The sequence below is a fragment of the Anomaloglossus baeobatrachus genome, unplaced genomic scaffold, assembly GCF_048569485.1.
Source record: "Anomaloglossus baeobatrachus isolate aAnoBae1 unplaced genomic scaffold, aAnoBae1.hap1 Scaffold_3036, whole genome shotgun sequence".
Lineage (NCBI taxonomy): Eukaryota > Metazoa > Chordata > Amphibia > Anura > Aromobatidae > Anomaloglossus > Anomaloglossus baeobatrachus.
The window spans coordinates 94370-105182 of record NW_027442460.1 but is presented as its reverse complement, the minus strand read 5'-3'; the positions used below and the strand labels follow the sequence as shown (position 1 = coordinate 105182).

Here is a 10813-nt window from a genome sequence, read left to right as displayed (position 1 = left end):
CTACACCAGGGGAAGTTGTATCGCGAGCTGATTAATCCAAAGACTCACGAGAAGATCCGCCAGCTGGTGATTCCCCAGGCTAACGTGCCCACCGTCCTGCAAGCATACCATGATGGTGCAGTGCACTTCGGGTGGAAGAAGCTAGAGATGTTGTTAAGAGAGCGGTTCTATTGGAGTGGAATGCGGGAATCTGTGGAGGCCTGGTGCCGAGAATGTGGCCCTTGCGCATTGAGAAGGAAGGACGAGGCCAGCCAGAAGGCACCCCTACACCCGATCATTACACACCAACCGCTGGAGCTGGTTGCCCTTGACCATGTAAAGCTCACCCCCAGCCGAAGTGGGTACACCTACGCTCTGACCATCGTAGACCACTACTCGAGGTTCCTGGTGGTTGTCCCAGTTAAGGACTTAACCGGCCGCACCGCTGCTAAGGCTTTCCAGGCTTATTTCTGTTGACCGCATTGGTACCCGGAGAGGGTGCTTACCGACCAGGGTCCGGCCTTTGAAGCAGAGGTATTCCAGGAATTCTGCCAGTTGTACGGCTGCAAGAAAATCCGGACCACGCCTTACCACGCCCAAACCAATGGCATTTGTGAAAAGATGAACCACTTGGTCCTGGGCCTCCTCAAGACGTTACCACTGGAAGAGCGGAACCTGTGGCTGGAGAAGCTACCTGACCTGGTCGATATGTACAACAACATCCCTTCCAGCTCTACGAAATGCACTCCAGCATACCTGATGAGAGCTCGTCCCGGCCGGCTACCAGTGGATCTGGAAATGGGCTTGGAAGCTTCAGAAGCACTCCTGTCGACAGCTGAATGGGACACTCGGCGGAGGACACAGTACCGACAGGTCCAGGAGTATGTTGAAAAGAACTTGTGCCAGAGTCGGGGACAACAGGAGCAGTGCTTCAACAAGAAGGCGCCTGCCGGTTCCTTCCAACCTGGGGATGTAGTGCTGAAGCGGAAAAGAAGGGCCCACAAGCTGGATGATCAATGGGAAAAAACCCCGTATGTAGTCCAGCCCACAGGATGGGAGAATGGGAAGGCCTACCAGATCAGCCGTGACCAGGGGGGGACTTTGGCCACGGTTTCCCGAGACCACCTGAAGAAGTGCCCACCAGCATTGAGAGTAGCGGATGAGGCTCCAGTTCCCAGTCCAGTGGAGAAGGAAAAAGAGGTAATCCACACCATGATGGGTGATTTTCCAGCAGACTGGCCTACACAGAACGGTGCGGTGATCCTTCCAGTGATACTGTTCCCACAACCCGTGGATGAAGAAATGATGGAAACGGTTAACCGCGAGCCAGTGCCCAGGGATGTACCTGTACCCAGCTCCCCTACGCCTCCGCCTGCCCCACATGATAGCAGGGAGGAGGAACTGACTGTTCCCTCTGCCCCACTGCCTGTCACCACTGACACCGGACCCCGAAGGTCCACTCGCCCCAACCTAGGTAGACCCCCACTTAGGTACAGGGAAACTACTCTTTAAAAGGGGGGGCTTTATGTGTTGAGTGTACCAGTTTGAAAGTTTTAAATGATAAGTAAAGATGATCAACCAAAGAAGTTTACCTGATTGAACCGTGATTAAACCGGCCGTTGCCGGCAACTGTTGTCCCCGTAGGGACTGTGCAACCATTGCGTAAGGAACTGCTTACGGACAAGCCCGAGAACTTGCAGGGCAACCACAAACTTAGTGCAATGTAAATAAAAATGTTTGTTGGCTTGACACCGTTACCGCCTCCGGAGAGGCTGATTTGGGAGGATGGGCCTGGAGGAAAGGGATGGCCTAGGCCCGCCACTACCGTAACCGGTGGCGATCCTCCGGGGGTTCAGGGGTCCCCTTGGACGTGGGCCCCCTGAAAGAGACAGAACCCGCTCGGGCAACTTGGTGCTGGACTGGGGTCAAGGGGTGCTGCCCGCTTCTTAGGGGCAGCATCAGGGCCAGGTTGTTTGGGTGGGAGAAGAGCGGAAGCTGTACCGTTGTAAAATGTTTATGATGCTTTTACATGTTTTACCGTTTTATTCTTTTTCAGTTGTGAAAATAAAACCGCTGATGGACGGGCAGCCCGCGGACGGTCTGCATTTTACTATAGGGGAATGTGGCGCCCTGGACAAGCCAGGTCGTCACAGGTACTACACCAACACACTCTACACTCCGGCTAGGCACACCGAAGCTAAACACAAATCCTAGTTGCCTTCCTCCAGGGGCTGATGTCCACACCAGGGGGTGGGCCAGGCGGTTGATCCCACCCACCGAGGAGTTCACAGTCCTGGAGGCGGGAAAAGGAGTCAGATTAGAGATCAGTTTTGGAGTTAGAGAAGTGAAGAGGAAAGGAGACTGACCGTGTCCGGGTGTGTGGCCCGGGCACTCAGCAAGGTTGGCAGATGGTGGTGACCTTCTGCAGGAGAGGCTGATTGGAGTGAACCGTACGGACCGGGGATGGGCGGTGGCCCGCCGGTACCAGATCGGGGAGTGAAGAGAAGCCAGCACCATCCGGCAGGGCCTACGGACCCCGACCAGGCTAGGAGTCGCCGTAAAACCGGTCAAATCCGTTAGCGACAGGAACCTCCAGGGTTTCCCAGCAGTCAAGACCCGATTGAAGGCAACAGCTCACACCGTAGAGGGAAGCACAGTCACCGCCAAGGCTACAGTTCCCAGGGCCAGAGCCTGCGGGCAAAAGGGGCTCCCTCAGCATCCATCCAAGCTGGGGAGCGGGTTACCGGTGGGAAGCCCGCTAGATTTTGGGGGAATAAAAGGGGTCCAACACCACATCCCCACAGGTGCACACCCACCCATCAAAGAGAGCTATAAGCCAATACCACCTTCACATTGCCAGTGTACCAAGGACATGTTGAGCAACATGAAGGCGGCTGGGGTTATCCGTGACAGTTGTAGCCTTTGGGCAGCTCTGTTGATCCTGTTAAAAAAGAAGGACGGCACCACTCCCCGTATAGAGGAATCGCTAGCTGCATTGAGAACTGCAAATTATTTTTCTACCCTTGATCTCACTAGTCACTATTGGCAAGTGTCCGTTGCTGAGGCAGACCGGGAGAAGACCGCCTTCGCCACCCCTATGGGTCTCTGCGAGTTCAAAAGCATGCCCTTCGAGCTGTGCAATGCGCCAGGAACCTTCCAGAGGCTGATGGAATGCTGCTTGGGACAAGATTTTAGGGTGTATAAAAAGGGAGATTAGATCCCGTGATCCCAACGTATTGTTACACCTCTATAAATCACTTGTAAGGCTACATCTGGAATATGGGAACCAGTTTTGGGCTCCACATTTTAATAAGGACATTCAGAAGTTAGAGTCAGTTAAAAGGTGGGCAACTAGACTACTACAAGGAATGGAAGGCCTCCCATATGATGACAAGTTGAAAAAGTTATTAAGTGATTATTGGCTGCAATGGGGCTTTCTGGCTGGTGCCAGCCTCTCTTCTTAGCACACAGGAACCACAATCCCTACAGCATGCTTCAATGGATTCTCTCATCCCAGCCCAGTAAAACTACATATTTTAAACAGTCATAAGCAGTTAAAAGGGATCTATTCTATTCAATTGCAAATGATCTAGATAAGACTGAGAATAAGATACTGCACGGGACATAGCAGAGTTGGTCAAGTTGAGTGGAGATGAGTTTGCTATTTGGCACAGCTTTTTGCATCAATAAAGCAAGTAAAAGGTGTGAAAGATAAAAAAAAGGGTGAAAGTGTGAAAAGTGAATTGGCCAAATTGAGGTGCATATAAAGTTTTTGCTTTCTTTCAATTCACTAATGGGGCTCATTTGAATCAGGTGAATTGAGTTCTGCTTTTGGAAACTGGGTTAAGAAGGGGTGCACCGGTCCTGGAGGTACTGCAATACCAGGTCAATGCGTGCAGTGGACAGAGCAAGATTTTTTCCATCTCCTTGTTCTAAAAATCCATTTAATATATGGTCCCCAGAGAGGGGACGTATCAGATATTAAACTGATAAGAACAGATTTAATTTTTTTTTTTTTCTGTTTATCAGTAGGACTTCAAAATAACAAAGGTGATCGCCTCCCGTTGCCTGGGAACCGTCCAGGCACAAGAGGGCTATGTGTCACCAGAAGGCGCACACACTTCCTCAAGGCCGGCAGACGTGCAATCCCAGGCACCTTCCAGTACCGACCAAGGTAGCGTCCTCCGAAACTACACTTGATCTTAGCCAAAAGGCCGAGAAGCTATAACCCGAATTGGTTACGGCCTTGAGTGGCACCCTGGCCTATACCGGACACATCTTAGGGAGAGGGAGACAAACCCACGCCTACAGAAGACATTTTGTCACCCAAGCCAACCCTTGAAAAGGCTGTTTTGCAGAGCAAAAACAAGAAGAATGGTGCTTTTTGCAGCCGCCGCCCACTGCAATGAATCTGAATAACTCCTCCTTTTGGACACAAGCACCTCCCCTCCCCCTTGCAGTCTTTCCAATTCATGATACAAAAAGACGGACGGACAGGACAGGACAGGACAGGCTGCCTGACTTTCCGTCACTGCCACCCTTTGCCATCCTTGCCCGTAGAAAGCCCTTTCATCATCCCCAAACCCTAATCTTTTCCCTTCCCTTCCCAGATGCGTCTCACTCCCTTTCATTAGGAAGTGAGCGCAGCCTTTTCTCCGTTCTGCACATGCGCGACGTTAAACACAAATGCGCAGGCGTGCGTTCCATTACCCTCACTGCATTCCACTCCCATACAGGAAGTGGGCGCAGCTATTACTACGGTCGCACATAAAAGAACCCACGGCCACCACTGCACATAGCTGACTCCACCACAGGACACCCACTTCTACACCAACGCAGGTAAGACAGGATCGGCACCTCTATGCTCCCGTTACAATCAGGCTCAGTCACCATGTGATAACGCTCTCAACTCTTTAGTTGCAGGCTCCCCTTGCTTCACCTCCACTGGCTGTGCTGCCATTTCCTCTCCCACCTGGAAGGTATACTTTATTCCACTATTTTCCTGTTTCTCTCTTCCCCCTTTTCCCATAACCTACTTTTATCTGCATTTGTGGGGTATCTATATGCTATTTACATCATAGTTTTATTCATTAATAAGGAAGGGAAGAGTGCCCATGAGAGTGTTGAACTGCGGAGAGCAAGAGATTAAGCTGCTCCGATTTGCCACCATTGATAAGCTGTTCTCAGTAGATACACATGCTATCCAAACAGCAGCATCCACCATTGCTTCAGCCCACCCATTCAGTGACAGCTCACCAAGTCAGCCAGAGGAGTGGTGTAAGGAATTACACGTAGGCACTGACTCCACACCTTCACATCACAAGAAGGGGGTCTACAGGCTAGTGCAAGAATACGAGCAAGTCTTCAGCAAACATCCGCTAGACTTTTGAAGAATAAAAGGGGTCAAACACTACATCCCCACAAGTGCACACCCACCCATCAAAGAGAGATATAAGCCAAAACTACCTGCACATTACCAATGTACCAAGGACATGTTGAGCAACATGAAGGAGGCTGGGGTTATCCGTGACAGTTGTAGCCTCTGGGCAGCTCCGTTGGTCCTGTTAAAGAAGAAGGACAGCACCACTCCCCTGTATTGAGGAATAGCTAGCTGCATTGAGAACTGCAAATTATTTTTCTACCCTTGATCTCACTAGTCGCTATTGGCAAGTGTCCGTTGCTGAGGCAGACCGGGAGAAGACCGCCTTTGCCACCCCGATGGGTCTCTGCGAGTTCAAAAGCATGCCCTTCGAGCTGTGCAATTTGCCAGGAACCTTCCAGAGGCTGATGGAATGCTGCTTGGGACACCGAAACTTTGAAACGGTACTGCTATACCTTTATGATGTTATTGTTTATTCTAAAGCAAACAAGATTTTAGGGTGTATAAAAAGGGAGATTAGATCCGGTGATCCCAACGTATTGTTACCCCTCTATAAATGACTTGTAAGGCCACATCTGGAATATGGGGTAAAGTCCTGAGCAGGTTGATAACCATTGGTTTGAGCATGGTAGGGTGTAGTGCGCATCTTCCTGCATCGGTAAAAGCTGCAGAAGTCCTTGAAGATTTCCGCTTCAAAGGCTGTGCCTTGATCTGTGAGGACTCTCTCTGAGTAGCCATGAGGTCTGCATAAGTGTGCTTGGAAGACCTTCGCTGCAGTATGGGCCATTAGATCTTTGACTTGTACCACAACCATAAATCTCGAGTAGTTGTCTACCATCGTAAGTGCATACGTGAGCTCGCCTCGATATTCTGCAACAAAACTCCCTTTTTCGATTTCAGTTTCAGCAAACACTCCTCTTCCTGTAGAAAATATTTATCATTACCTAAGACAGTCATTCTAATGCATGACAATATTAAGGCAATTTAGTTAAAACTTGTTTTAACTCACCTTTAAGGGGATTGATGTATTTCATGGTCAATCCAGGTTTGTCAGTGATGGCACTGACATAATGTATGGCGTCTTTTTCGGGCGTTATCCTTTGCCTTTTCATTGTGAAAATCCAGTTGCCTATATCAAAGCAAATTCTACTACTTGTAAAGTATGCAGAAAATGAAATGTAGAACATATAACATCAACTGCTTAGGAACGCATCATAGGTTAGTACTTAAAAGGATATTGTCATGTTCTAGTCATAATGCAAGCTGGACATTTTTCATGTTACCCTGTAATCGCCGGCCTGTTCTAATGCTCACAAGCCAAGATATAGGCTCAGCTGCTAAGGCTTCCCTCTGCCTTCTGAATGAAACTTGAATATGTCTGGGTCACTGTGTATATAGCAGGTGCTCAGAAAAAATAAGAGTCAATTCAATAGAAATAGCTCTGGCACACTATAGTGATCAATAACGTAAGAAAAGAACTCTTGGAATGCTGAAAATTCTTTATTTGTGCAAAAGGATAATTCATCCAACGTTTCGACCTTGTTTTTAGGTCTTTATCAAGGATAAAGTTATCTAAGATCATAAAGGGTTACAAAACCATATAAACACGTAATTAGTACATAGTACAACATAACAGTACAATATATTGCTACTTGAGAGTACAATGGGTCAAATGACCATGATGCACATACAAAAATTTTTTCCAAAGCCATAGTGAAAACATTTGTACTGAGGAAAGAAAATTTCCACATGACCTATCTGGAGAAACATTCTGGATCAAACAACCAAAAATAGTCAAGCAGGTAAATACACACCTATATGGATAACAGGATGATATGTGTTCAATTGTATAGCGTCATTGCCATTAAGGTACAAATGGAAAACTTGCAATCCTATATAGTGAAGGAAATGAACACATATCATATCAAAGAACACAGGAACATGGGTGTGAGAAAAACCTCAATGTTTATACTTTGTTCTTTATAATGGTGTGAACATGTATATGTCTCAGTACCTTATGCACTTGAGAATTCTAGTGAGTAGATCATGAAAGCCTATTTCAGAACTGGAATCGGTAAATAATTGTAGGTGGAATCTAAATGAAAAGATGGTACAAGTGTTATCATGACACGTGGGCTATAACACAATGGACCGTGTGACAAAGAAGAAAGGAGAGAAAGAAGAGGAAGAAAATGCAACTACCTGTAACATTACGTGATAGTCACTGGTAAGTATCACTTGACAATTCAAGTGAAAAAGGATTCCTTTATTAAAGGGTTCTCAGTCGCCTCAGGATCATGAAATACTAGGGTAAATGATATGAGAATGGGTAAGAAGCACCACTAAAGGAAATATGAGATGCAGGACATATATCTATAAACCCCTGAACTACATGATAGAAATAAAAAGAAGAAAAAAGAAAAAAAAGAAGAAAGAAGAAGAACACATAGAATGCGGAAAGAGAATGGGTACAACTACCTGAGTTACTGCAGGGAGGCCCCTGGTTGGTATTGTGAGGGTTAGTGGAATTCCTTCACTGAAGGGTTCTCAGTTGCCTCAGGTTCGTGAAAAATGCTATAGACAAATAATGCCCGGAGAAAAGGGGTTCATATACAGCGAATAATGGTAATACAAGGTACATGTGTCACATGTAATAGTATATATATATATATTGTACTAAGCTCTACACCAGAAATAGAAAGTAGTCCCTCTGCCTTCTGTCTAGGTGCCCTGAGTTATGTCCTGTAAACTGTCACAGGGACCCAGACACACATGTGTAGTAGGGGAATATCCCTGCTGAGATGCCAGTGCTAGAGCACTCGTTTGCTGTGGAGTTGAACGCTATGTGAGCAGTTCTTACCTTCAATGAGCAGAAGTCTCTTTTTTCAGATTTCAATATCTCTGTGGGTATCTGGCAGAAATATGGAATACTCTTTACTGCTAAGACCCTGTACACCACTCCCACTAAAGGGGGCTTTACACGCTGCGACATCGCTAATGCGGAGTCGTTGGGGTCACGGAATTTGTGACGCACATCCGGCCGCATTAGCGATGTTGCTGCGTGTGACACCGATGAGCGATTTTGCATCGCTGCAAAAACGTGCAAAATCGCTCATCGGTGACATGGGTCTCCATTCTCGATTATCGTTACTGCAGCAGTAACGATGTAGTTCGTCGCTCCTGCGGCAGCACACATCGCTCCGTGTGACACCGCAGAAACGAGGAACCTCTCCTTACCTGCCTCCCAGCCGCTATGAGGAAGGAAGGAGGTGGGCGGGATGTTCCGGCCACTCATCTCCGCCCCTCCGCTGCTATTGGGCGGTCGCTCAGTGACGTCGCTGTGACGCCGCACGGACCGCCCCCTTAGAAAGGAGGCGGTTCGCCGGTCACAGCGACGTCGCCGGGCAGGTAAGTATGTGTGACGGGTCTGGTCGGTGTTGTGCAGCATGGGCAGCGATTTGCCCGTGTCGCGCAACAGATGGGGGCGGGTATCCACACTAGCGATATCGGGACCGATATCGCAGTGTGTAAAGTAGCCTTTAATAAACTGTGTAAAGGATTTTAAGTAAAAATCCACAATAAACCAGCGCTAGATGGGTTTTTATAATTTTATTAATAGACCACAAATAAAAAATTTTTTGCTATCCTTGTTTCAAGACAGAGTATTTGATAATATACAATACACTGATTATTACTAAAACCAAGGACCACATAAAACAAGGACCACATAAAATAAAAAATGAAAGTAATGAGAATAAAATTCTTTTGTATAACCAATTAACTTCGAGGTGATACAATATTCACATTGATTTAGTTTTACCAGTCTAATGTAATGCCCCGGCCGGTGGCATATATTTTGTTTGGTTAATAATTTAGACTTATACAATGAAAGATGTACTATACCACCCCTGGCTAACTTACAAGTTTTAAGTTGTACAATATAAGTTTGCGACGTTATATTCGCCCCCAGGGCCTGGGGGAATAAACCTCACAACAACTTGACCGCAAAAAACACCCCGGATTTCTCCGTTGATTAGGCTGGAACCGCTATGTACAGGATTGACCTGTTATACTTCCAGAGCGGACGTTTTGAGGCCAGTGGCCGCGACTAGTGCTGGCTCTGGGGGAAATGTATGGTTACCGACATCCCTCTTTACAGAGCCTTTATAACACTTCACAAGGCCACAAACCAGCCGGTCCCGTATTCTCCCAAATGTACTTTCGAAATCAAGCAGTACGAAGCCACTGAAAGCACCAAGATGTTGGCTGCGGACAACAATAAGATCAGCGGTAACTACTCAGCCTCTCCAGCGGGCAGTCCAGACCGTATCCAGTGTCAGCTGACTGATTCCACACAGGAGGAAGTTGCTTGGCAGGTTAGCACCACACAAGGCTCCGATCTGCTTCCAAACGAGCAATGCAGAACCGCTGGACGTACCAATGTATCCTGGTTGCAGACAAAGGATATGTCAGCGGTAACCTCTCAACCTCTCCAGCAGGCAATCCGTACCGTGTCCAGTGGAAGCCGGTTGATTCCACACGAGGGAGAGATTACTTGGCAGGTTATCACCGCACAGGTGAGGTAGGCAAAAACAGAGTCCTGATCCGACACGCGTTTCGGGGGCGTGTAACGGCCCCCTTCCTCAAGGATAACTCAGCTGTTGCCTAGAGCACTATTTATGCATATATTTAATTGGTTATAATTTGCATAAAATTAAACAATGTTTAAATTCAACCAACATTCAATGACCACTACATATATCAATTTGTGAAAGACCGTTCATAATAGCCATATAATATAATTATGTGCAAAGGTTTTTCTAAAGGTTTTTCTAAAAAGACCTATATATAGCCTTGCTTGTATCATCATATACTGGGAAGACAATGTGTATATATGCATATGCTTTTTTTCAACAATAAATTTAACAAAAGGACATCATAAAGGTGTAATATAAATTTGCTATAATATGAAAAGCCCCTTATATCTACATCAACCTTGGGCAAGTGAAGCACCAGTATTGGGCCCGCTTCTTTTCAACATATTTATAAATGACCTTGTTGGGGGCATGCGGAGTAGAATTTCAATATTTGCAGATGATACTAAACTCTGCAGGGTAATCAATACAGAGGAGGATAATTTTATATTACAGGGAGATTTATGTAAATTGGAGGATTGGGCTGAGAAGTGGCAATTGAAGTTTAATGTAGATAAATGTAAGGTCATGCACTTGGGTAGAGGAAATAAAATTTATAATTATGTACTTAATTGTAGAGCACTGGGTAAAACAGACACAGAAAAAGACTTGGGTGTATGGGTGGATGGTAAACTTCACTTTAGTGGACAGTGTCAGGCAGCTGCTGCCAGGGCTAATAAAATAATGGGATGTATTAAAAGAGGTATAAGTGTTCATGAAAAAAATATAGTTCTACCTCTGTACAAGTCACTAGTGCGAC

General features: G+C 46.6%; 1 pseudogene; it reads right to left on the bottom strand.

The window, feature by feature from the left end:
• Positions 1-3827: 3827 nt before the first annotated feature.
• Positions 3828-4034, bottom strand: LOC142268482 (U2 spliceosomal RNA; annotated as a pseudogene).
• Positions 4035-10813: the final 6779 nt, after the last annotated feature.